General features: G+C 40.5%; 1 long non-coding RNA gene across 3 annotated transcripts in view; it reads right to left on the bottom strand.

The window, feature by feature from the left end:
- Positions 1-24,014, bottom strand: part of LOC137479803 (uncharacterized) — a 263,839-nt gene extending 239,825 nt beyond the window's left edge. For all 3 annotated transcript variants that reach the window (XR_011002533.1, XR_011002532.1, XR_011002531.1), the window contains exons 1-2: positions 23,803-24,014; positions 1,488-1,592 (exon numbers count right to left, since the gene is read on the bottom strand). This is a non-coding gene — a long non-coding RNA (uncharacterized lncRNA). The remainder of the gene's footprint in view (positions 1-1,487; positions 1,593-23,802) is intronic.
- Positions 24,015-25,769: the final 1,755 nt, after the last annotated feature.

Genomic DNA, 25,769 nt, shown 5'->3' with positions numbered 1-25,769 from the left:
CTGTAAGCTCTTTGAGGCAGCAATTCACTTTTTGTTTTCTGTGTTTGCTTAAGACAAAGAGGTCCAGCCTTTGGACAAAGAACAAGCACTTACAGTACTCATCATCACAAGATACCACTGGCATATAGAACTTCCATAATTTCAGGATATAAAACAAATCGTGCATCATCATTATTAACAGCTCTTTTTTCCCATTCTCTTTTGAGTCAGGGGAGCGCATATGTTCTCACTATGGGTTTTATTGTATTCCCTCTGAAGAATCTATTACTGGCCCTTGTCAGGCTACTACTATGGCTGCAAGAAAACCTGTTTTATGCAGGCTGATAAATGAGCCAATAAATTCTAAATCCACTGCCATGGATGCTTCAATTATTACTATTATTTGTTGTCATCTGCTATGTGTTAACTGTCTCCTTGGGGCTGGACCAGTTGGCAGTGCTGATCAGGGTGAAAAGTCATCTGTTGTGCTAAAAAGAGAAAATTGGTCCTGTGGAACTTCATAGGGAGGATGAGAGGAATATTAAAATAAAAACATTTCACACATAAGCAAAAATTCTCTATGGAAAAGAGTCCTCACATTGTTTGCCTCTTTTCACCTGCTGCAGTACTGATTAGAAGCTTAAATGAAGACTATTTTGCAAAAGGGAATCTAAATATTTAAGAACAAAGGTTGGCCAGAAAACCAAAGAAAGACAAGTGATCCAAACAAATGACTGCACGGGAAGAAAAAAAGTAAAGGACACGGGATACCACAAAAATGAAGAGCAAGTCTTACACAGAGAGCCAAATTCTGAGTTGAATACCTCAAGTTAGGATTTTCCACAAAAATGTTAAATTAGGGATAAACGGTTAATACTTGAAATACCTGAACTTGCTTGTCAAGTATTGTGAGTGGTGGGGGGTGGGAAGCCAACCAAACATCAAGGCCACATAAACAAAAATCCCAACACATCTCTGTAGAATTCTGGAAAGGGAGGTGGTGAAAAGGGTGAGGGAATGGCATGAAGAACACAGCACGCACTGAATAATATTAACTGGGGATTAGAAACTCTTTAACCCCTGCAATCAGAACATGATGGCAAAACCTGCATGCCTTCTAAATGGGAAATAATGGGATATCTGGGTATTTATAATACAGCATACCATTTGTAAAAATTAGAATAAACTAGTTTTTAATAGAATTCAGATATAGAAATGTCATACACAAAAGGCACTGAAATAGTGCTTCCCTAACCAGCATTGCCACATGCATCTAGGGTTGATTTGCTGTGAGATTTACAGAACTATACTGGATTATTGCTCAGCTCAAAACACACCTCTGGTACAGACAAACAAAGTTGAAAATGATGGATTGGTTGTATGCAATTCATTTGACAAGCATCAGAAAGTGGAGAGCAGGGAGAGGAGAAAACCCTTTACTAAAGCCATGTAACCTGAGTTAATGAAATTATATTTAACTAAGGGTGTGTATTTAGACTTGATCTTACCTTGGTGACTTAGCCATTAGTAGGAATTCATTGTTTACCTCCACGATCCTTATCGGTACTTAGGCAGTGTTTGCACGTGATTTTCAACTGATTGCTCAACATGCTCTGTGTTAGACTGTTTTGAAATAAATGAAAACACAGCAAGATCACAGAGGGCTAATCTCAATTATCTAATCTGCTTAAAACTGCATGGTTTCTTTTCTTGTTGAGGCCACATTACGGCTTCCTCTATGGGCAGAACTGTACCTACTGATGCCAAATCAGATATTTGTTTCTGCTTCTGCAAGACTAAAGTTTCTGTCAGTGAAACGGAAACAGTTATTATTCCAAATTGCTTTTCTTAGGTCATTTGAGGACCATTCCTCAAGAGGTAATAACCACCTATAATGATTATGGGCCCCTATTGATATCTATGATAATTGTGAGTGACACAATAGATGCTGAAAAAAAAATACTTCCCCCTTAAAAAAAAACCCACCTCAGACCTCTAAGAAACTTATCACATGAGAGAGAATACTGAGCTTTGAAAGCTCAGTAAAGCTGGGTAACTCCTCAAATCTTTAACAACACAGGGCAGGGGTGGAAATAAAATCTGAATATTTTGACTTAAAATCTAGCCTCTCACCACCTTTGGAGGCACAGATCCTGTCCAACAAATGATGAAAAGAATAAAAAACCAAAGAGTTCCTGGAAAACCATTAAGCCAATTGGCAATTTACAAAAACAATGCATGATCAAAAAGTTGCTTTTTATAGTTTGTGTGTTTGCACTGGCTGGAGAACATAACAGCCAAAATTCTCTCACCCAGAAGGATTATGTTTTACCTTTATGCAATCAGTTCTAAGATTTCACCTTGTACACCTGAACTTCACAACCAAACTCCCTGAGTAACTTCAATTCCTATGACAGCTTCTTCCAAAGATGGCATTAACAATTAAGAGGAAAACAATCTTAGCACCTAGAGAGTTAATGCAGATACGAAAGAGTTTGCACATTAACCTGCCAAGATCTGATGTCTGTTGTCTTCTTAGAGAATAAGTTTGCCCTTGGGACACATCTTTCAAGTAGCTCGAGCCCTTGAGACAATTAATGAGAAAGACTTCTAGGAACACTTTCACTTATGCTCCCATGCAGTTCTCCCTCTGTTCTACACCAGCCATTTTTAATGCATCCTCTGTTGCAGAGTTCAGCAAAAGAGCACTACCCTTGTGCCCTATGGTCCTTGTAATAGGCTCCCAGTAGCAACTGCCAGGTAAATAAACCAGAAGTATCAGAAAATGCTATTTTACAAGGGGGGAACGTCCATATCAAAGCTATCAAACATCTGGGTTTGAAGCATGTGGCCAAACTGAGCTGCTACATTTTCTTCTTCAACAACATAGTATTTCCCATCCAGCATCTAATTGCCTCTAGGATCAGACTGAGCCACGTTTTCCTTCAGACTTTGTGACCATTGTTTCTCCAGGACTCCTCACAGCATAAGGCACCACCACTGAGGGACTAATCAGCATTCAGTGCAAGGGCCAGGGAGACGCACATTAGAGCAGCAGGAATTAGAACAGCTCTGGCATTTTCATTACAGAATACACCAGTAAGGAAGAGCCTAGCTCAGGATGGAGCAATTGAATGGCAAAAAGACTCCATAGGTTTGCTTAAGACTTCCTGAAGTCTCAGTACTTGGCTGATGACCTTCCTTTAGAGACAGATCTTTATTATAGTTTTTTTAGCCAGGAGTTCAAAGGAGTAACACTGACAAAATGAGGGAGATGATTCCCTCTACACACCAGATCACAGCTTGCCGGTGTGGTAAGGAATTATGGCAACCTTTTCTTCTACCATACAACAACATGAATGCTCAATCAAGAAGCGGCAATGAACATAAAGGTTCAGAAACAATTCCTGGTTAAGCACCAACATTTGCATGCTGTTGGAATTACTTGAATTTCTTGAGACTGCAAAATGAGGTTGATCTTTTCCCAGAGAACCACTGCTGTCTGATTGCGTTCTTCGTGTGATGCACATTCAGCAAAAGGGGAAAAAAAATATGAAATATTGATTTTCCTCAAACATGACTAGATACTAGTAAGAAAATCACTTCTAACTGAAGAAGGAGAAAGCAAGATTGAAGAGTTTGGGCATTTTCTTATATTCTAGCAGCATATGACTACCTCTCATTTTAGCAGAGTTCAGACTTAAATGACAGAAGCCCAACTGCTCTAGAAAATGAATATGCAAGTGGAAAGTCTGAATACTCTCCTGTCATAAGGCTTCATAGAAACCATAGCTTCTTTAGTTTAATTGCACACAAAATATGGGTCAGAGTCAAAGCTCCATGTCTGTACTGTTTTGTCCAGAGTTGTCCAATGAGCACTGCTAGCAACTTGACCATATACCATTAGAGCAAGACTAATTTGTAACTGTTTAAACCCTGATTGAGCCAACAGGTCACAGATTTTTTTTCAGCACAATTGGCAACTTCATGGCTTGTTTGCACATGGCAGAATTGAGCTTTGTTTTTGCCATGACTATAAAATGCTGATGTTAGTACTGCGAAGCCTTAATTGGAACAGGTCAATAGCAGTACATTCTATCCAGGCTAGAAAGGAAAATTCAGGAAATGAAAGTGTCCTTATTATTCTAAAACTACAGAAAACTGAAAGGATACATTTCTAATAAAAATAAGCTGGAAATATTGCAGGACGAAAACCTTTTTTTTTTTTTTTTTTTTTACACATGAGAAAAAAAGCACCATTTGGTTTGTTGCAGAAGAACACACAGGAGTAGATTCTTGCTTTTGAAAAATGCCACAAATGTAAAAGACTTGGTTAGCCTGAAAGTTGGGGAGTTTTTAGGGAGGCACTAAGCAACATGACTGCTGCCTAAGCTTAGAATTTTACTATAGTATTTGTGATAACTTGATAAAAATCCACCAAATTTTCATAAGCACATCAGTTTCCAGCATATTGGCATTATTTAATAATCTGTTTTATTTGTAAAGCACATATTTTCAATTCTCACTGATGTGAACAAAGTAATATTTTTGATCTTCTTTCCATTGTTTTGAAAGATCTGGATCATAAGTCACAAATATTTGGGGTTGGCCATGTGTATTTGACAATTTCTTTTGCCTTAGGATAGACTCAGGCAACACTTCTCTTTTGCCAGAAATAGTTCTTGGCTAATGATTTCTGGGAAGACTTGATCATTATTTTCACAGGGCAGTGGAACAGATTCTTTGCATGAGGCCAACAAAGGAGTCTGTCAGAGAGTAACATGAACCTTGCCATGCTGCCACCCAGAAAGGAAGCCTTTTATAGAGACCTTTAGAGGTACCTGGGAAGGAGGATGCCTCTGCTCTACCCAAAAGCAATAGGCTCCTGCTGCCTTTGAAGACTCAGGCAATATGCAATTTACCTCTGCAAAATCCAAATTTAGTCCTGACATGCTGCTCTTTCAGTTTCGTTCAGGCTGTCGAGCCTGTGCCTGCCCATACCCTTTTATAGGCTGGATTTCACTCTTTGGCAACAAGCAAAGTGATTCCTGGGACTATCAAATCACCCAGATGAAGACCGACTTCTTCTCACTCAAAATATTATGCAGCACAATTCTCCATTTATTTCCCTGCAAGTGAGTCTGACAAGTGCTGTATAATGTGCAAACCAACGTACACAAACAAAAGCATAAGAGAGCTTGAGCAGAGATAAAATTATGCAGAAGAAACTTAGAACAGTTGTGAGGTGGCAGAGACAGCAATTAGTTGACTGGCAGTGCAAGAAAAGATGAATTTACCATTCAAAAAAAGCCCTGAGCAGCACATCCAATATGTACTCTACAGGAACCAAAGACAATGCTTCCTCAGACAGAAGAGCTGTATTGACACCAGCATGAATACCCTTTTTTCCTCTCTCTCTTTGCCAAAAATGAATTTTCTAAGGAGCAGTCTCAGGTGGTAATGTAAAGATCGCTGCATTCTATCACCAAGTCATTATGTGACCTTGAGGGAAAAAAAAGATTCTGTCAGGTGCACAGGGTCTCCATTTACCTACATTAGAATAGGTATATAATCATAACATTTATTGATAATGCAGAAGGGTAGGGGTTGTGAGGCTTTAATGAATTGTTAAGCACTTCAAGGTCCTCAGTTGCATTATGGCAATCTTTATTAATAAAGTTGTATTTATTTGCTATCACAACCCTTACTTCTGTAAGTATAACAATATTTATATTTATAGCAGCTCTAGACATTTTTTAACCCTATTTTCTTCCATATTGTAGTTCAAATATTTATTTTTATGAACATCTAGGACTGACTGATGGGAGAGAAAGAGAGCACTGTATCAAAATTCAAAATCTGTTTACCCATCGTATCCCTTTGGCTCTGTCAGAGGTATGTACGGGGACTACTGCTTGTCAAAGTTTGACCAATTAAATGCAACAGGAATCCATGAAAAGGGAACAAAGGGATATGACTGTTATGAAGAACGAAATTGGTTTTTTCCCTCTTCCAATTCACAATCTGCCTTAAAGGCAAATATTACCATTTCCCCTTTACAAACAATAAGTAGGATATCACCAGTCTGCTTAAACAGAGCATTTATTCCCAAAACAATAAGTATCATTATCACAATGATTGGTGCCGCTTAACACCCTTTAAAAGTCATGTTTTAAACGCAGCCTTTCTAATGCAAAGCTCGAAACGAGCTGTTGTGCATGCCCTGACCTGGGGTGGGAGGCAAGGCAAGAACATCCACGGCTCCTACTCAGCTCCTTAGAGTTTCCCATGAACTCACCGACCACATCTGGCCCGCAGAACATTGCCATTGGTTCCAGATCAGTATTTTACCCATTAAATTAAAAAATTTACAGCAAGTACATTAAGGATCCTTCCTGCAAAGATCTGTAAGGAAATAGATAAAGTTCACTTCCATCTTAATTTAAGCAAAAAAGGAAATAATGGGTTCTGGTGTATTACCTGGGCTGAAAGGGGGGGAAGGAAATCAGTGAATGAAACATATTGCGAGGGAGGGGGAAAATAAAGATTATTTAGGTTTCTATTTTTGGACATACACCAAGTTTTTTGCGGGAGCTGGGGGAAAAAAACTACACAAATTTACTTTCTGCCTGACAGTTCGGAACAATCACACAAGTAATATTTGGTATGCACCAAAACTAAGAAACTGTTGTCTGTCAAAAGAAAGAGTGAATTGTCTTAGGCAGCAACACCTGATCTATTATTAATCCATACTTCAGAATAGACTTAAAATGTATTGACATCTTCAAGCAGAAAATGACAACCTACAGGTTCTTTTAAACTCCTAAGGGAAATCTAGAACCATGGGCGAAGCTACCATTAAGGGAAGAGGGGAGGGAAAGTCAAATTATACTTCTTTACAAATAGCCTGAATTAGTTATCAATTACATGTGCCAGTATAAACATATTGTTGGGTCATTGATGAGCTCAACTTCATGAGGTGTCTGAGAACATGTGTTTGGAAAGGGATACCCCAACTTGGGAGCATTTTGAAGTAACTTACATATCATCTAACTCAGTCAAAAAATAACTCACTTGAGAATGATATAATTACTTTCAGTTTGCTTAAAGCCAAGGAAAAGTTGACACAGTGATTAAAAGGAGGGGGGGAGTGCAAGCAAAGGGGTAAAAAAAAAAAATAGTTACTTTATACTGCTTGAAATTGGGCTATTCGGGGGCCTAGGACCTGAGCTTATTTGAAGAAAGATTATCTTGACAAATTGGATAAACATTTTGTGCATGACAGGACGCTGATGGAGAGTCTGTTCTGCAAGCACACCTGGGGGATAGTTTGCATAGTGTGTGACCAAGGTGTTCAGCTAACCCCGAGTCCTCCCAGGGCGCTTTGTTTACCCTGTGACAGGTATAGGCAGATCTGAAGTCGAGGCTTCCATAACAGTTCCTGCAGACTTTGCAGATGCATTTTTCCCTCCTCCTTGAGACAAAACGCCTCTTGGCTAGACCAGACTACAAAAAGCTACACCAGAATTCAGCAAACAGCTTGAATTTAAGGAAGACTGCAGGTTGGCATGCCCAAGGCCAGTGAGTGACCAGGGCATGTGAGGCCTCACATCTCCATCCCTCCTTGCCCCTCAGCATTGACCAGGGGGCACCACTCCAACACTGTGCTAGAATCATCATCAAGTAGTGGAAGAAAAACATGCCTAAAAACACAACCTAGTTGTTAGTCAGAAGGGGAGTGAACATCACCCGTGGAGACTTTTGGCTTCTCTGCCTCAAGAAAACACAGTGGCCATTTTGTTCTGCCCTCACTTTGATGTCAGAGACTGAGCAACACAAGACACCAGACCAAGGTGGCTGATGGCCACTGTGCAGGTTGTTGGTGACACCTGTTAACATCACGTGAAGGATTCCTTTGTCCAGGCAGGCAGGATGCAAACTTATGCTTCTTGCAACAGAAGCAGTTGTACTGGAAACTAAACCCTCACAGATCCCAACAGTTCCCCCTCAGGGCTTTTTTCACGTGTGAATTCAGGAGGACAAGGATTCCATTCTCAAGCCCCACATTCCCAAAGCTGCCACACAGCCCTCCTTCCACCTTCCTGGGGCAGGCTGGTTTTCAGCCAGATGAGCTCTGGGGCTATAGCAAGTTGGTTCAAAGACAAGCATTTATGCCAGAGCAAAAGGGCAGAAAGATGGAGAAAGGATAGTAAAAGAGAAACAATTTCATGAAGCTGAAGCTGTTATGGAGCCACTTTTTAGGATTACAGAAGTTCACACTAGCAGATGATAAAAGCTCAGATCAGAAATTGTTTTTTTCTAAAGGCCAAAAATTTTGTCCTAGGACCACTTTCACAAAATTAAACAACCAATCCCCTAGATGTGCTCTCTGCCCAGCTCAGAGTGGCTTTTGCCTGCACTTAGTCCATAAACATGGCTTCAGCCACTTCCTTCCTCCAAAGCAACAAGCAGGGCCCAGGGGCAGTAATGGAGGAGACAAACCCTTTGGAGAAAGGCAGGATCAGGATGGGACTCACCTCATTTTGGCTGCTGTAGGTTCTTTAGAGGAGGTCAGTCCTGACCACCAGCTGCCAGGGGAGCACACCCAGCTCCCTGAAACTGGATGCCTAATTTTTGGGTGGCTAAACTGAAGGGGCCTGTATTCCACATCCTGCTCCTGAGCCAAGCACACTGTACATGGGCTCACGGAAGTGAGAACAATGCTGAGCTGGCAAACTTCAAGCCAGTGCTCTGTAAAGTGGTTAATAAGCAGTGTGGGTAGAGAAGAATATCTGTTTTACACTCCAGCAGCACATCATCCCAAATCCTAACTCTCTACCATGACATTATCTGGTCTGTTTGGGGACAATTTGCTTCCTCTATCTCTTTGCAGTCACAAAATATTTTAAGAAGCAAGATTAGATGAAGAAGCCTAAAACTGATAGCTTGAAATGACCCTTTGGACATCAGCCATTGATGACAATATGTTAAGATGGGAGAGGCCCATAATGCTTCTGCTTCTGGTGTCCTCTAGACCATGAAGGCAAGTAAGCACTGGTGACTTGCCATGTAGCACAATATTGCTTACTGGACCAAGGCAGGACCAGAGAGACATTCACAGCATTTACACTGAGAGGTAAGAATGGACCAGTTCCCTACAGCAACAATCAACCACTTCTCTACCACATCAATAAATTATTATTCTTCCTTTCTGACTAGCAGTGATAAGCAAACAAAAAACCAGAGCTGCTCTGCAGCAAGTCTGTGGCAGCTAACACAGATATGATTTAAAGCCTACACAAGAAACAGGGAAGCATTACCAAATACCTCAGAAATATCTGAGAAACTGTTTTTAACATGGGAATGGCCGTCATTGATTTTTGCCTTTCCAACTTAATTTTCCAGACTAGCTGCCATCACTGTATCCAAAAAGCAGCAATCAGAGCAGTTGAAGGTATTATAGAATTGCTCTGCTGCAGAAAACATTTTCACCCAGGCCATTTACATTCCCTCGTGTGCTCAGGCAGAACACCCCAAAGTTCACGCACATTTCTCTCGTTCATTATGACAACAACTCAAAATAACTTCAGATAGTGCCCCCCATGCAAGCTATAAAGAGGCAAGAGAAATAATTTATCTCCAACCTGTGGAAGTAATATGAATCCAGGTCTACCTTCATAGGTAGGTCTGGATTCAGCAAACAAGTAGTCATCAGAAAGTGATCTGAACATAAAGACATTGAATGATAGGAAACAAATATTTTTCCAGGATATAACAGCCTAAAGGACACCAGCAGAAAGTTGAGGAGATCCTAAAAGCAGCTATGTATCTCTGGCTTGCCCTGTGGTTATTTAGGTGTTGAGGAACGTTTTCATGACGCAACCCTTGCATCTTGTATTTCATTAGCTGAGTGTGTTGTCACTATCCTGACAGGAGGGATTGTCTTTTCAGGGTGACTGAAACAGAATTAGGACAATATTTAATTCCAATTCATACAGTTATTATTAAAAAGAAATTTTTCCTTATTTACCTGTGACACTACCCTACACACACAAAAAGAACAAAGGTTGTCAGAGGCAGAGTCGGCCAAGCAGGAATGTTCTGGCCCTGAGTGTACGTGATGATGTGAGCTATTTTGCCCCAGCTGACACGGCCATGGCTCCATGAGCACTCGCCAGTCAGCGCATCTCTGCTTGTGGGAAGGAAGCCAGACTACAGAGGAAACAATGACTTTGCAGTTTAATAGAAATCCTCAGGTACAGATGCAACAAAAAAAGGCAACAAAAGCTTAGCACAAAAGAGGATCTAACACCAGACCTCGATGCAAATCTGCCTGTATCTAGGCATGAGTCTCAGCTGTAAGCATCCCTTTTTGACTGAATATGCATGAGACACACACATTATTAAAGTCCTTTCTCAAACAACAAAAGATATACTATCCTTCCCAATTTTATTCTCTTACTTTCTCACCTCAGATTTAACTTTATTCAGTTTCAGACAAATTATTTTAATTTTAAGCTGGAAAACATGCAAAAATAATATTAATTTGCTCTGTACAATTGATCTTTGCACACAAAATACCCCACAAGCCCCTTATCTGCAAAATTCCAGGTGTCCTGACAAAACTTCCAAAAGTAATTAAAAAAAAAACCCAACCGTGAAAGACATCTTTGTCATCAGAACAGTTTTGCATTTCTCATTCAAGTGATCCCCACATTTCTGAAGATCATGCTTGTGCTCAAGTGGTGGAAGTCAGACAACAACAATATGTGATACCGAGATGGGTATGCTTACAACAGAACTTTCCATCAGCACAATCTATCAGGCTCCAGAGATACAAAATTAGGTTTTCAAAAGTAGGTTTCCTTTATAAAAATAGGACTTGCATGATTTCTAAAAATGTAGCAGAGAACAGTGCCAGCAGAATGTCTGCAAACAAGCTCCCTCTATATATTCCAAGTTCAGAGAGCAGTGAAGCTGCAGCTTTCTTGTTTATTCTGTTTTAAAAATTATGAATTTCAAGATCACCTGGAACCACTGATTTGATTCAGGTGGTCAACCCACTTTTGAAAGAAATCTGTTCTTCAAGCTTTTGCTACCTGTTTAGCTAAAACTGGCTCAGCAAATGCTGTACACTCACACTTGTGCATCACCCTTGGGTGCTATAGAAAACACTGCCTGTAACCAGTGCTGTCACCATACAGCTCATCCCTGTTTCTTTTTTTTCTACAAATATTGTGTGTGATTTTAATCTCATAAACAAAACATTCACAGCTGCAATGAGCACTCTCTTGCCTTACCCTGTACATCAGGGTGTGCCCTCCCAGAATATCCATCCCAGCCCATTATGCAAAAGACAACCAGTCCTTTATGGCAGAAACTGCCCAGCCCCATTAGCCAGGCAGACGAACGCTTTTGGAGCACAGATCCCAGAATATAGGGGAGCCATTGTTTCATTTCAGAGCAGGCCAGGGAGCCTCCATCACATGGGGGAAACCTTTGATGTCTCTTGGATTTAGAGGACAAGTCCAAACGAAAGCAGGGGCAGAGCAGCCTCTGCTAAGCAGGGCAAACTTTCCCCCTCTCAGATGAGGGGAGGTTTTTTTGTAGGAACAAAACAGGCTCCCACAGATGTGACCAGTGAGGAGACAGAGCTGACTGGCAGGACAGAAAACAAGGGCTGTACAGGGACAGCCTGGCAAAGCAACCACCCCTGAGCAGAAAAAACCAGCTGGTGTGGTGGCTAAGGGGAAGAAAAAGAACACTAACAGTGTATTTAAATATATGTATAAAAATATGCTGATATTTTTAAGCTCTAAAATACTTTTATATCAAATTAATTTGCCACTAAAGGTCTGACTGGTGATCTTCCTCGCCACAACAATTCAGTATAAAGTGACAAGTCATGGCTATATGAGCTTATTGAGGACCAACAAGGTAAATTCTTATTTTTCTTGTTCTTCTAGTCTTAGTTTAGCTCTGTATAAAAAATAAGACACAAGTCACACCATATGAGAGAGCAGCCAGAAGCAAAGCCAGTAAGGTCACAGACACAAAAAGATCTGAAGTCTCTCCTACTTTTCAACTTGATTCCAAATTTCCAGGGTTGGTTGCAATGGTGCATTGTTACTTATGATCCATCTTTAAGCTAAGAATGAAATGTGGATTTCTTATCTTGCAGATAGACAATTACAAAAACTGTCTACAGTCAACGGTGAGAAAAACTGAGTTTCCTGGAGATAGCATTTCCCAGCCAGTTGTGTGGCTGCCAGTCAGACAGAATCCACAGAGCACTAAGGGAGGAAACAGGTCCAAAGTGTCTGTCAGAAAGCAGGGTGCATCTGGTCTTACACAGGTACACCTTGTCCAGACCCATCATAGCAGGGGAGAAAGGAAAGTGTGAAGAGCAGGGGGAAATAAACAAAAAACCCACAATTTAATAATTCACTTCTTGGGACAAAACATGCACAGACTTCTCTGCTCCAGGCTCAAGTCTAAGCTCCTACCTATACATGACTTCATGTAAACAACGTGAGCAAGTCTGGATTTATGAACTAGATCCTCATAATGCAGCTTAATTTTAGCAAAAACAGTTATGCATTACTGTGGAACACAATTGGCAAATTCTGAAAATCAACTTAGAAATAAACACAGTAATCCCTACATAAACAGTCTGCAAACCACTTAGTAATCTTGGCGACAAGAACCTGCTATTAAACATAAGTGGTAAACTCAGAGAAGCATTTAAAATGAAGTGCAAGCAGAACATACATGACAGTTTTTGTTTGTTTGTTTTTTGGGGTTTTTTTGTGCCTTCAGAAGTCAAACAACCCATTCTAACTGGGTGAAAGAAGTTATGTGCATCCCCAAGAAAGCAGATCCTTTTTTTTTTTCCCAAGTGCAGTCACGGAAGATGTTTTGTACGATGTTTGCAAAAGGTGAGTATTTCTTTATGTTGAATCACGTTCTTGTTGGAATGCTGGATTAATGCACAAGTAGGACAGGCATCTAGATGGCTTGGGCAGCTCCCCTATTTCCAGAGTAATAGAAGTATTCAGAGAACTATCAATTTCATAATTTAGTGACATGAGAGAGTTTATTGTGGATAACCTACAGACAAAATGGATATTAAGTAGACAGTACTTCTTTTGTAACAAGAAGCACAAGCCTTGCAAACTTGACTCCTGTCCAAATCTTAAAATCTTAAACCAGAATTGAGAATCTTTTGTTCAAATTAAGTTTTGTCATACAGAAGTTTCTTTAATGCCTCCAAACACATCAATCCAACAAGCAGAGGTGTCTTTTGAGACACCTCATTTAGAGTTATCAAAACCAAAAAACTTCCTCTCTAACTTTTAAAGCTTTTATAGAAAAACAAGCTATCAGAATATTTGAGGTTGGGGTCCATCCACTCTAGTTACAGATCCAAATTCTATCCCTAAGACCACTTGCTTTTACACTGGCACATCATGCACTTGCTTGCTTTTTTCTGGGTAGGTTTATTCTGTTCTGACATTGCCCTTGCAGGAGCAGAAGAATGGTTTATTGGGAGGCCAAACTCTGTGGTCCCAGCCCTCCACTGCAGATCCCATTATTCTGGCATTACTATTCACCCCCCAATAGAAGTGTGCTAATAATAAGGGGCTCAATGAAAACCAAACAAAACTACCCTGCTACAACTCCATGGGAAATGTTGACCCAAGAAAAATAAAGTGTGCCTCTTGGATATACATCTGCCCACTTTGCACAGCAGATAGCAGGGGGCCTGCTGCAGGTGCTAAGGAGAGGGATTTCAGCCAGCTTCCAAAGTTCATATTGATAAATCGTGAGTGTATCGCAGCAGCCATCTGCACACACCTCGTCACATCTGCAGGCCTTGCAAGCAGCTCGGGGAGGTTTTACATACAGCTGAGCAAACCCTGCCCTTCTCCATCCATGCTGGAATTTCAGATCCCTCATGCTAGTTCAGCTCCTACCCTTGCCAAGAACCTCATTTGTATCCACCAGGGTCCATCTCAAGGCCCTTCTTTCAGCCTTTGAGACCCACAAGAAACTCTTGCTTCTTATCATCATTTTTATCTTATTTCACCCCATCTTGTCTGTATTTATACACACACACATTCTACCAAGACTTCTCTCTTGAGACTGCAAATACAAATCTATCTGGACAATTTTGGGGACCAATATAAAAATATCTCACAGCTCACATTGTTTATATTCAAATCTCACAATTCCTTCTTTCTGCAGACTCAGTGTCCACTTCACAGACTGATATTAAAAAAAAAAAAATCCAGATATGTGTGTGTTATTCTCATTAACAAATAAAGGAGACAGTAAATGTAACAACCTTGTACCATGATTTGATGTCTCTACAAGCACTTAAGCACTATTTAACACTATTCATATTCACCAAAAAGGATAAAAACCAACACAACTTTAAGCATATTTACATTTTGCACAACTTTAAGCACAAAATATATTTTGCTGAATAGGACAAGTAATTTAAGTCTCATCCATGAGGGCGCTTTCATAAAGTTGAAATTTCAGACTGACAGAAGTTTTGGATTTTTCCTCCACACCCTTAGATTAAACTCCCCTTTAGATAAAAAACACCTAAATTAAGCTTAACTTTTGCTAAGAGAATCCACTTCCAGATTATTTTGTTTTGCTTTTGCATAAGCCTGCGACTTTCACATAATCCACAAGCAAATAGCCCTATTCTGTAGATTAGAAATTATAAAAGACCATGTAATCAGCTGACAAAAGAACTGAAAACAACCCCAGAGGAAACGCAGAGCTGCTCTGCAGGCTCACAATGTGCTGCTCTGTCAGCCTCCCACTCCTTCAGCAGATACTCCTGACATTTCTTGTGTCATTACTGGACTTTATGAATGGGGCTGCAGGATGTTTGCTGGAGAATAATCAGAAAGGGAAGGGGCATGGTATCACAGACAAGGGAGCTGCTTCACTCTCTGCTGGCCAGACCCAAGCAATTAGTTCACTGCTTTCTCCTACCACCAACTATGAATCACAACTCCACATTGTATTAAAGGCCGAATTGTTCCTCATTTTTTAATAAGGATGCTTAAGAAATTAAGCTATTGTAACCTCAAATAAACTGCACGTGGTTTGGTGGCTTTATTTACTTCACATGTATCCAAATGTTTAGGTACTTACATAAAGTCTCATCAACCTCTTTGGGCCAGAAAAGTCAGCTGTAATTCTCAAAGAGAGTTACCCTACTGAGGATACAGCTCTTTCCACTTCTGGTGCAGACAGAACCATCACAAACATGATTCCTGCCACTGCATTTCCCTGCTCACACTTGGCTTGCCCAGCACACACGAGATGCAAATTACACATAAGGGAAGGGAAAGCCCTGGTGGAGAGAATTGGTTTGCAAGTCTGAGATGAAACACTGCCAGTTGTGCAGGAGATCACAAACAAGCAGGAGGAACCCACTCAGGGCCTTCCTGTTGTCATCTGCTCTTTACAAGCCTGAGGAGCATTTTCAAGGAATTTTGAGAAAGTTCTTTGAAAGCAGCAGCCTTACAGGTTTTTGGGGAACAGACAATTCTAATAAAAGCAGTGGCCCAGCAGATAGAAAGGATGCAAAAAGGAAAGTGAACCACAGCACCTGTTCAGCAAAGAACTGAAACTGCCTGAAAGAAGGGTTTTGACAGAGCTGAGGCTCCACCAAGACAGACTGATCTGTTCAAGATTCTTCTGCTTGTGGAGCTGCTCTTTTTGCTTCATTGATTTCCCTGGGCCTTGAGCCTGCCAAGTCATGATGCATCTAGGGCAATATCTGGCTAATCAATAAATATCTTCAGACATTTATTTGGATCTCAGTAGCACCATGGCTTGGCCCCGTGGGATCACCGCATTCTGCTGATAAATAACACAGCTCTCAGGGATCCCCTGGCCAACCATCAGCAGGTAGGGAGAGGATGTTTTCTGAGAACTTGGAAGCAAAAGGGCTTTCCAAGGTGATAAAGCACTGAGTATTTTGAGGAAGGAGCCTCAAACCACTGATACAGGTAACTGTGAACTGTGCTCTGTTTCCACCCCACCTGCCAGCCTGGCACCCCCAGCAACAGCCACTGAAGGTGGCAAAAGCAGAGTTTGGGCACCAGCAGCCATTAACAATCCCAGAGCACTTTTCCAAGGGAAGGGATCTCTGCTGAACTAAAAACTTGCCCTGTGTGGGATTTCTTGGTGAGGTACTTGCAAGGTGCTTACCTCAGAGACAAGCAAATAGAGGAAAAATTATTCACAAGTACTTGCTTGAATACAAAGGAAACCAAGTTTTAATCTCTTTATAACGCTTTTGCATTAATTTTTGCTAAGCTTTAGAGTACCATGATTAGTAGAGAACATTTTTATAAGTGAATTTTAAGTACCAAAATGTTCAATTAAAGTATGAACAGAATATTATAAAACTCATAATTCATGATGTCTGGTGGAGTTACATAAGCTAGAAAGGAAACTAATACCATCTGCCATGTAATTGCTCAGCATCAGCAAATGACGGATTTTGCCCAGACCAGGAATAATTTTCATAGGGACACATATAATCATTACAGAATAAAAAAAAAAAAAAAAAAAAAAAAAAAAAAAAAAAAAAAAAAGAATAATTTCTCAAACTCAGTGTTATCTCCCTGTTAAGTCGATGTAATTATTACATTGTAAAGGCATATAGACCCTGGATGCATTCTTAGTTATGGAATGTAATTATGTGGTTGCTCAGTTCACAAAAGCATGGTAACCTCAATGAATTAATGGAAACTAATATCAGGTGATCAAGCTTCAAGAAAATAAAACAGCTGAGAGTAACAGATACAGGACAAAATAAGTAATATCAAAAAAGATTTAGACAATTCATTAATAAATCAATTTTAGCCTTTTTCTATAAATAGTTTGGCCTGTTCATCATCGAGTTTAGTTGTTCAATCTTTACAATTCAAACTTTTCTTCAACGTTTTTGTATCTCTTTAATCAGAAAATATTTTTTACTTTGCCTATCTGGCTCAAGATGTGCCCTTAAATACTGAGGTTTGTACAGCAAGTGGAGCTGAAAACTGAACTGATCCCATCACAAGCAAATTATCAGCTCTCCAACTGTGGAAAGCAAAACTTCACTTAATCTGATGGCAAATAGCATGCATTTCTCCAGCAATTCCTGCTTTGGCTAATCAGTCAGGCTGATGGATGTTTAGCACTTACCTTAATGCAGATTTTTGCTTTAGCTAACATTTGTAGAAACAGAATCAATTACAAGCTGGAGATTACTGGGCTGATGGGCTTTCATGCTATTGCAGTTGACCATGCAATTGGGTTTCTAAGTGACAGACACCACAGGACAGTCTCAGCTTGGCAAAATCCTCCTTTACTTTTCCACTTATCTAACATTTTTCATTCAGCACTTTAATTTCCCAGCCTTTGCCTTTTTTTCCCCCTCCTGAGCCATCTGAGCAGAGCCTATGCACACACATGTGCTTTGCTCTTTCCTCATGAGGAAATACCCACACCTGGGTGCCCCCAGCACAGTGGGACAGCCCCCATAGCACAGCCCTGGGACAATTGCAACGTTATCTTCTTGATGTTAATGTTCAAATGTGGAAGCGCTGCATGAGGGAAGGCTTAAAATGTGGGAGCAGCACAGAGGGCTCTTGGTCAACACAAAATAAAGCTCAGCAACCCTCTAGAGTAAATGAGAAACCTGCACAATTAATGCTTTTTACCAGCATGATCCCAAGCAAAAGAGCATTCTTGCAGTTAAATATTTTTAAAGAGGCAAATGGTTTCTGTTTAAATTAGTTCAATAGCTCCTTTCACTGCACCCAATCTTAACTAAATATTAGATATTTATTAGCAGTAATCAGAGTTCTTTTTCGCTTTCCTAGAAAAAGTTGTAGAATTAGGAGTCTTCAGTATCTCTGTTGTAAACACTGGTGCTCAAAATCAAACCTGTAACCCCTGCTCCCCAGCAGAGGTGAGGAAGACCCAGCACTCCACAGAATCGAGCCCAGCAATAAAGGTAATACAATATTTCCAAAAGGTCTCATCCATAGATTAGATGAGCGTATTTAGGAGAGCAACCCCATTAAAATTTTAGCAGGTAGACAGCATATGTAAGAGGGAGGGTTGTTTTTTTTAAATTAACTGTCTCTAACCTAGAGCTAGAGTCTCAAATGTTTTTACAACACAGCGATACTCCAGTTCATATCTGTCAGCTGGAATACTTACAGCTTAGTAATTATTAAAATTGTCTGAACTGCAGAGCTACGAGCTGGATGGGGCAGTCTGCCATAAGGTGCAGAAACAAGGCACTTGCATTTCATCAGGATCTGTCAGCCACAGTTTCTCTCTGCACCACCACCTCCCAAGGTACTTCATCATAAAAGAGAAGTGACATTACAAGGCTTTTACCACCTCTGAGTAGGAAACTTCCAGAGTCTCTCTGCCCTTCTCATGGTTTGCAGCCATAAGTCTTTTAGAAACTTGCAGCTTTTTACCAGATGGTTGGTTTTGGCTGAAGTCAACCAAAAGCACCAGAATTTGCTGAAAGGAGAGACAGACTGGCAGTATCCTCACCCAGGCCTTAACTGCACAGAACTGCACTCAGAAGCCAACTTGTGGTCAACACAGCACTGACAAAGCCAATCCAGCACCAACAAAAAGTCATTCCCTCTTACAGATAAGCACCTAAAACAAGTGGGATGACTTGAGCACCACTGACCCCAGGAGGAACACAGAGCAGATCCAAAGGGCACAGACCGATGAATTCAAAAGATATTATGAGGTCTAGATCTCACCAACTATGCTGATGAGGATTACTGAATACTTGCATAAAAACATTTTTTTAGATATAAAAGACTTTGGGACCTTTTCCACCCCCTCCAAGTGAGTTATCTAAACTCACTGGCACTGTCTGTTTTATTAACATCAGCAACTCCTCTTGGAACAGACCTTCTGCTGAAACAATGTGTGCAGCAGAGCTGAGAAAAAAAAATACAACCATTTTCCACTGCTTCCTTTCATGGCAGGTTTTCCCAGTGCCTCACCAGTTCTCTGGCACACACCTACTGCCAGGTCTGAGGCCACAGCCTGTCCCAGTGGTGGGAAGGACTCATACAGGAGCCATGCCATGTTCGGGGACACCATTCTTCATGCAGAAGACTCTCTAAATGATATTTGCATTGAAAAATGTTTACCCTCTGTGTGTTCCTCCCCAGGAACAACACAGATGTGGCTTCAGGTTTTTTAAGAGACACTTGGATAAGTGCAAACACATCTCTTTTGTAATCAGCCTGGGCTGACCCTGTTTAGCCTGAGGTCAACGACCAGTGGCATCTGACCTGCCGAAGTTAATGCAGCAGAACAATAGCAGAGGGTTGGCAAGGCCTTATCCTATTACCTTTTTGATACCAAATTAATTGTTTTTCTCCCTCTCAATGATTCTCTGACCTTTCAGCTATATGTGTTGCTGGCACAAAGTGATGGATTAAATTTAAGCAAGTACATTTCTTGACATTGTCTCGCAGATTTAAAAGTTATTTAGGTCTTCCTTTCAGCACTAAGAGGTTTAAGAATGTGCTTATGATTGCAACCCCATTTGATAGTTAAAGAACATTGCAAATATTAATTAGCTTGGCAGTATCAGAGACAAGAAAACCAAATAAAAGATCACAGTACTTATTACCAAAAAAAAAAAAAAAAAAAATTCCACAACTAATGAAGGGATACAGATGCCCCAAACCATAGGTAGACAACACTAGATGTCTGGTATTACCTTATTTGGTAGTGCTTTATTAATTGGCAAACCCAAAATTCTTACTTGTAGAATTAATGCAATTAGGCTGATATTTTTCAAATGGAGAAACAACCCTTGATCCTTTTTTGGATGAGGAGAGTGTGCATGGAGTAGCTATTGGTTCATATCACAGCTTTAATTCAAGTTTTTTACTTCCTTGCTATTGGACCATTTCTCCACATAGAATAAACTGAGGTGACATGGTGAGTACCAGCACCATATCAAAAGAATTGAAAGAAATCTCTTCAGGATTTCCCCCACTGTGCATCATAAAAGCAAGGAATCCTGAAAACCTGATTTATTAATCTAAAATTCAAAACATTCAAATTTACCTGTAGGTGATTGTGAAGCATCAAGGCACTGAGCTCAGATGCAGGTTCCTTGCTTGGCTAAGCTCTCTGTGGGCAGAGCCGCCTTCCCTGCTCCTCACAACCAGAGCACAGGTGTCACGTTCTGCCAGGCTGTAACACCCACAGGAGACAAAAATAGTTTTCCTTCAGACAATATTTTTCACCTGTGCTAGCTGGCAAGGGCCAAATCATCAGGCAAATACAACCTGCATCAGTTCCTCTCAATTGTAGAAACCAACACGAATTTGGGGCTAGCTCATTTATGGGTTTCAGGTGTTTTAGAAGTCAATGAAACCTGGTTTCCACCCTCCTTTAGCCTCCCCCCACCAAAAAAACCAACCACACAACCATGCCAGTGGAAAGTTTGGTTCACAGCTCCCTTGATCCTCTGCCCAGTCCAGCTATTCTCTAACTCAAGTAGCACTACAGCTTTAAGCATATACTTAACTATTGCCAAGAACACTGCCAAAACTTATTTACTGAAGATATTTTTCAAATAAACTTGCTAGACTATTTTATTTAATTGGTAGAATATAGAATCTCATAGGCGTTTTCTCAAGATAAAGAAAACACTTCTTCCTGGTTAGATCACCAGGAGCCTGAAGAATTGCATATTTAGTCACTGAAAAACATATTAATTAAGGTATTACACAAATTAATTTATTCTGATTTAAGCAGTATTGGATCACAAGAAAAGAAAAAAAGGATCAACAGAAAAGAAATATTACGTCAGTGGTACCACTGGGTAGCTTCACTTATTCAGAGTTAAATATTCGCATAATTCATACTCCAAACTTCAAATACAGATGATTAAGCATATACATTAGCAAGATGAAGAGCAGAGGATTTTACATGACAGCTCTGCCCAAAAGTGACAATAAAACCTGCCTTAGGGAGAAATTGGGAGAGAGGTAGTAAAAGGCTAATCTTGTTATAATGATTTATGGTTTATGGAAAAAAAAAAAATCTTAGTCTAAGCCATCTTCAATTTTTCCAAAACATTCATACCTGAATTTAAATACTTCAGTAAGAACAGAAACATTCCCCTCTGTTTCCAGGATAACAATATACTTCATTAATCAGAAGCTCGCAGGAATCTGTTCAGAAAGTGCAGAATTGGACTAATTTGATTTTCAAGACTGATAACAGCAAGATGAATTTCACAAAGATGAGCGGGGTTGTCTTCACATTTGGATGCCTTTCTGGCTGTGGGATAACTCTGCAGACACATTTTTGGCTTCCAGTGACTGTAGGGCAACAGGGACAAGCCCCATGACATTATCCTGAGATATTATGACTGTATATAATATGGAGGGTGTAGAAAACAGATAAAGTCAAATCACTGCTAGAAAAAAAACAAAAAAAACCAAACAAACAAAAAAAAAAAAAAACCACCAAAAACCAAATACTGTGACCCTTCCCAGGACAAATTTATTAGAGCAGCTGGATCAATAACAGACAAGTCAGAATACTTATTTCAACTGCATTTTTCATTTTGGAGAGTGATAACACCAAGACCTGCTCAAAAAGGCCAGTCTTAAATACATATCTAGTGCAATTTTCTATATTGCTGAATTAGAATAGTAGGGCTTTGTTTTACATATATAATGGCGAAGCAATACAGGTAAGGAAAAAAAGGGAAAAAAATGCTGCACTAAGAATGTTAATGGAAGAACTGCAGTTAAATTCCAAAAGAAAAAATATACAAGCTAAGATTTGCAAGAAGATGCCAAATGTTGCAGGAATTATGACAGGAGAGATCACACTCCTATCCCTTTTTATCAATATCTAGGAACAACCAGCATAAAATCTTTGTGCTCAGTGCAATTTCATTTCTGGTGTAAAAACAACCTGTGCTTTAAAAGCCTGATGCTTTTCAGCTAATTCCCCATGATTTGGGTCTAGTCATGGTGCAAGTGGTCAACACATTACTAACAGCTCATACAAATCTCCTCTTAAATAGATTGAGGAATTAATATGTAATGCAGGTGAAAGGACTAATTATCTTCCATAAATAATGAGATTGGCTTGGGAACCAGCTTTCAGAAAATTCAAACTAGAAGAGGCAACTGCACTCTACTTTTGAGATGGCTGGTGGTGGCTGTTCAGAGCATTTCTGAAATAAAAAAGCAAAGACTGCACTCAAATGGAGAGTAACTGCATGTCTGCGGTGCACAGATTAAAAATATTAACTTTATGACTTAGAAAACATCCTTCATGAATTCCACTTATTTCTCATTTTTAAATAACAGAGAGAACAGGAAACTTGCTGGTAAAATCACAGTAAAAAAAAATCGATATTGCCACACTCCTAAATACATTATTTCCTAGACCCTAAGCAACTTAATAAATGTAATAGCTGACAACTGTACATATCAAGAGTTTAAAGTGACAGCCATGTACTATAAGACATATTTCTCTTCAGGGTTTTGGTTCTTATCCATCAGACTTCTAAGCAACTTCTGTTTCATATTCCAGTAGAGCAAGGCTTTATATTGTGGTCCACTGCTCAGCCAGGGATTAGCCCAGAGAGGCAGCTCAAGCAACCACAAACTCATGCAGAAAAGACCACAATATTCATCTTTTTCATCAGCAACATGATGACCACAATATTATCTTTTTCATCAGCAACATGATGCAAGTTTTTGTGAGCCAGTAAAGCCACCATAGGTAACATTACTTCCCTCTTTCAAAGAGTGAGACTAAGGGGGGAAAGACACAGATCCAGAGAAGAGGGAAACCTCATTTTGGTTACACCTCCACCCTGAGCACAGCATAGACTGGAGCAGAGGAGGTCTGGGAGATCAGTCTGGATGCACCTGGCTGGAATGAACACAAGCATTGCCTGAGCAATGCTTGCTCAAAGGCAAATGGAGGTAAACTTAGCAGAGAGGTTATTATTCCGGTATAAAACAACTAGCAGAGGGAATACTTGCTGATACCACCAAGAACCATAATTCCCTTAGCAACTGCTCTTCTGTCAGATCAGTATCAGCTATTATTACTAAAAAAAGCCTGAGCAGGAGAACTTTTCCAGGCTGCCCCTGGCCTGTGGATGATGTGAGGCACAGCACTGCACTCCTCAGCATCTCCAACCATAACAAGGGTGAAGCCTCGTCACCTCTTTGTGTCCAGTGTATCTCTTGAGCATCTCAGAAATGGATGGGAGGAGTTTTATTAAGCTGTACAAAAATTCAGTGAAATTATTCCCCTTTCCAGTTCCATTTTCAAGCAGCCACATCTATTTGGTTCTGTTCATTCATCACTTTGCCAGCACAATAAAGTCCCCACTAAATTATTTTGGAGGTTTTGGTCAAACAGGCAACTTCATCAACATCATTGACATGATCAAGCACTGCCATCAGCTTGAGAAAACACCAGACCCCAGGGAAAGCCTGCACAGATGGACTTCACCAGGCACCACCCCAAAACTCCTCCTTCAGCTCACCCAACCCCTCTCCCTGCCGACTTGTCCAGTGCCATTTTATTAAGACTGCAGCTCATTGAGCATTCAACAGCACAGCTCCTCACATGCCTCAAAATAAGACAGCACATCAGTGCTACCCTTCCTCCCTTGCCCTCAGCTTTCAATTAAATTTAGAATCGACTTTGAAAGTACAACCTGATTCTATGTGGTTCAAAATGACCTTGTTACACTTTTCCTTAGCTTCCCAAGGAGGGCTCTTGTACTCCAGCTCAGGTTTTAAAGCCTGGAAACAGGAATTTTCTCTAAGCTCCTGTGGCAAACTACAAGTCTCAAGCTGTTTAAAGTCTTTAAAGATACATCCAAAGCTAAAGTGTGCTCTGCAGAGAGAGATCTGGGAGCCCAGGTACAGGAGCTTTCAGCAAGGTATTTAAAACCTTCCTGTGAGTCAAATGTATTTTCTAAGACACAGCAAGTGTTGAGTTCCCACCAGACTCAGACAGAGTGACCACATGCAAGCAGGTGTTATGAATATTCTCAATTACAATCACAGCTGGGATCTATTGCATTACATTAGGGTCTTCACTGCAGAAAAAGTTCCTATTTGCAGCCTTAGCTGATGCACTCAACTGGTAGGCCCAAACATTCAACACTGTAAGAATAAAATTCTACCCCTTGTGCTCAAGATGTAATGACTCAGAGTTAGAGGTTTTAACTGGGCCATGCCCATCACTGACCAGTGAATTGCACTACTCCTAATTTGTTTTGTGTATGGGCAGCCCCAGTGCTATGACAGACACAGCAGGAGTAGCTCCAGCTGGGATAATGCCAGAGGTTTTGTCTAGAGCCAGCTGATGTTTCACCTTCCTTGGAAGCTGTCACCACCTGAGGCAAAGGGTAGCCCCAAATGGTGCAGTTCAAAACCTCATATTTGTGAGAAACAAATGAAGAAATTGCCAAAGCATGGACATGTGTTTCAACACCCACCTCACCCTACCTGGGAGTGACCTCCTCAAATGCAGTGGGCTGAAAAAGTGGTCAAGACTGCAGATGCTGATCCATGTAGATAATGGTTTAAAGAGACACTGAGGAGCTGAGACTCCCCATCCAATTCTTCTGCTACAGGACATCTCTGTATAAAGTTAAAAAATAAAGACTGAGAGACATGGCTTGATAAAAATGGGGGGCGTGGCAAATGGCTCTGCCTGATATTGTCCGCTCTGATGTTTCACCTAAGTTAGCTGGATTGTTCAAACTTCAGGAGAACTGCACTGAAATGACAGAGTTTAAACCAATGCTGAGGATATGGAAAAGTTTTATACCAACAGCACCATGACAAATTCCCTCAGCTGGAGACTGCTAACGCAGGATTTGTTGTGTTTCTGCACCTGCAGACATGCAGGTGATGTAGTTTCTGGTCATGGCCAGAAATGACCTCCTTATAGCCACAGATGTGCTCACTTCTAAGACTTTGCATATAGAAGAAAAGAGGTGGGGTTTATTTTTTCCAATGTCATAAAATGCTTGTATAAACTCCTGATTAAAAAATTCAATAATCATTTGGGCCACATGAAATGTACCTTACCCATTCTGTGAGGATTTCAGGATATATTTTTATTCCCTCATTACCATCAGTCTAAAATGTTAAAACTTGTAGAGCACAGCATAATAAAGCAGCTTGAGCCTGAGAGCTCTGCCAAGCATAACATCAAATCTTTCAGAGAGTGAGGTTAGATAAAGCACCAGATACACAACAAATTCCTGATTGAAATAAAACACCAAACATTTCTCCTTGGCTGGCAACAGGTGAATTCACAGAATAGGTTTCCTTATTCACAGAAGTTTCTTTTATAGCAAATTCAAGGGTTTCCCTGCTTCCCAGGAAAATTCCGTCTTGCAATATGTTTAAAATGTTATCAGCTTGGAAAAAAATAACACTGCTTTAAACTGATGGGAAAGGAGCCCATTGGCTCTAAAGTTACCATCCCCGGGTCGGGCACTAGGTGCTGTTTGGGGCCTTTGTTCAGGCTCAATCAGCCGTCGAAAATCAGCGCTCCCGTCACTGCCCGTGCTGGGCGGGATGACCAGGAGGGTTTCCCGCAGCCTGGATTGGGCGCTAATTACCTGTTCAACGCCCTTGTAAATACCTGGAGAGCTCAGCTCTCGGCTGAGAGGGGACTGGGGCAGCAGGACCTCTCTG

Source organism: Anomalospiza imberbis, chromosome 10 (assembly GCF_031753505.1).
Source record: "Anomalospiza imberbis isolate Cuckoo-Finch-1a 21T00152 chromosome 10, ASM3175350v1, whole genome shotgun sequence".
NCBI classification, from domain to species: Eukaryota; Metazoa; Chordata; class Aves; order Passeriformes; family Viduidae; genus Anomalospiza; species Anomalospiza imberbis.
The sequence above is the reverse complement of the archived record's forward strand: the minus strand, read 5'-3'. Positions and strand labels throughout refer to the sequence as shown.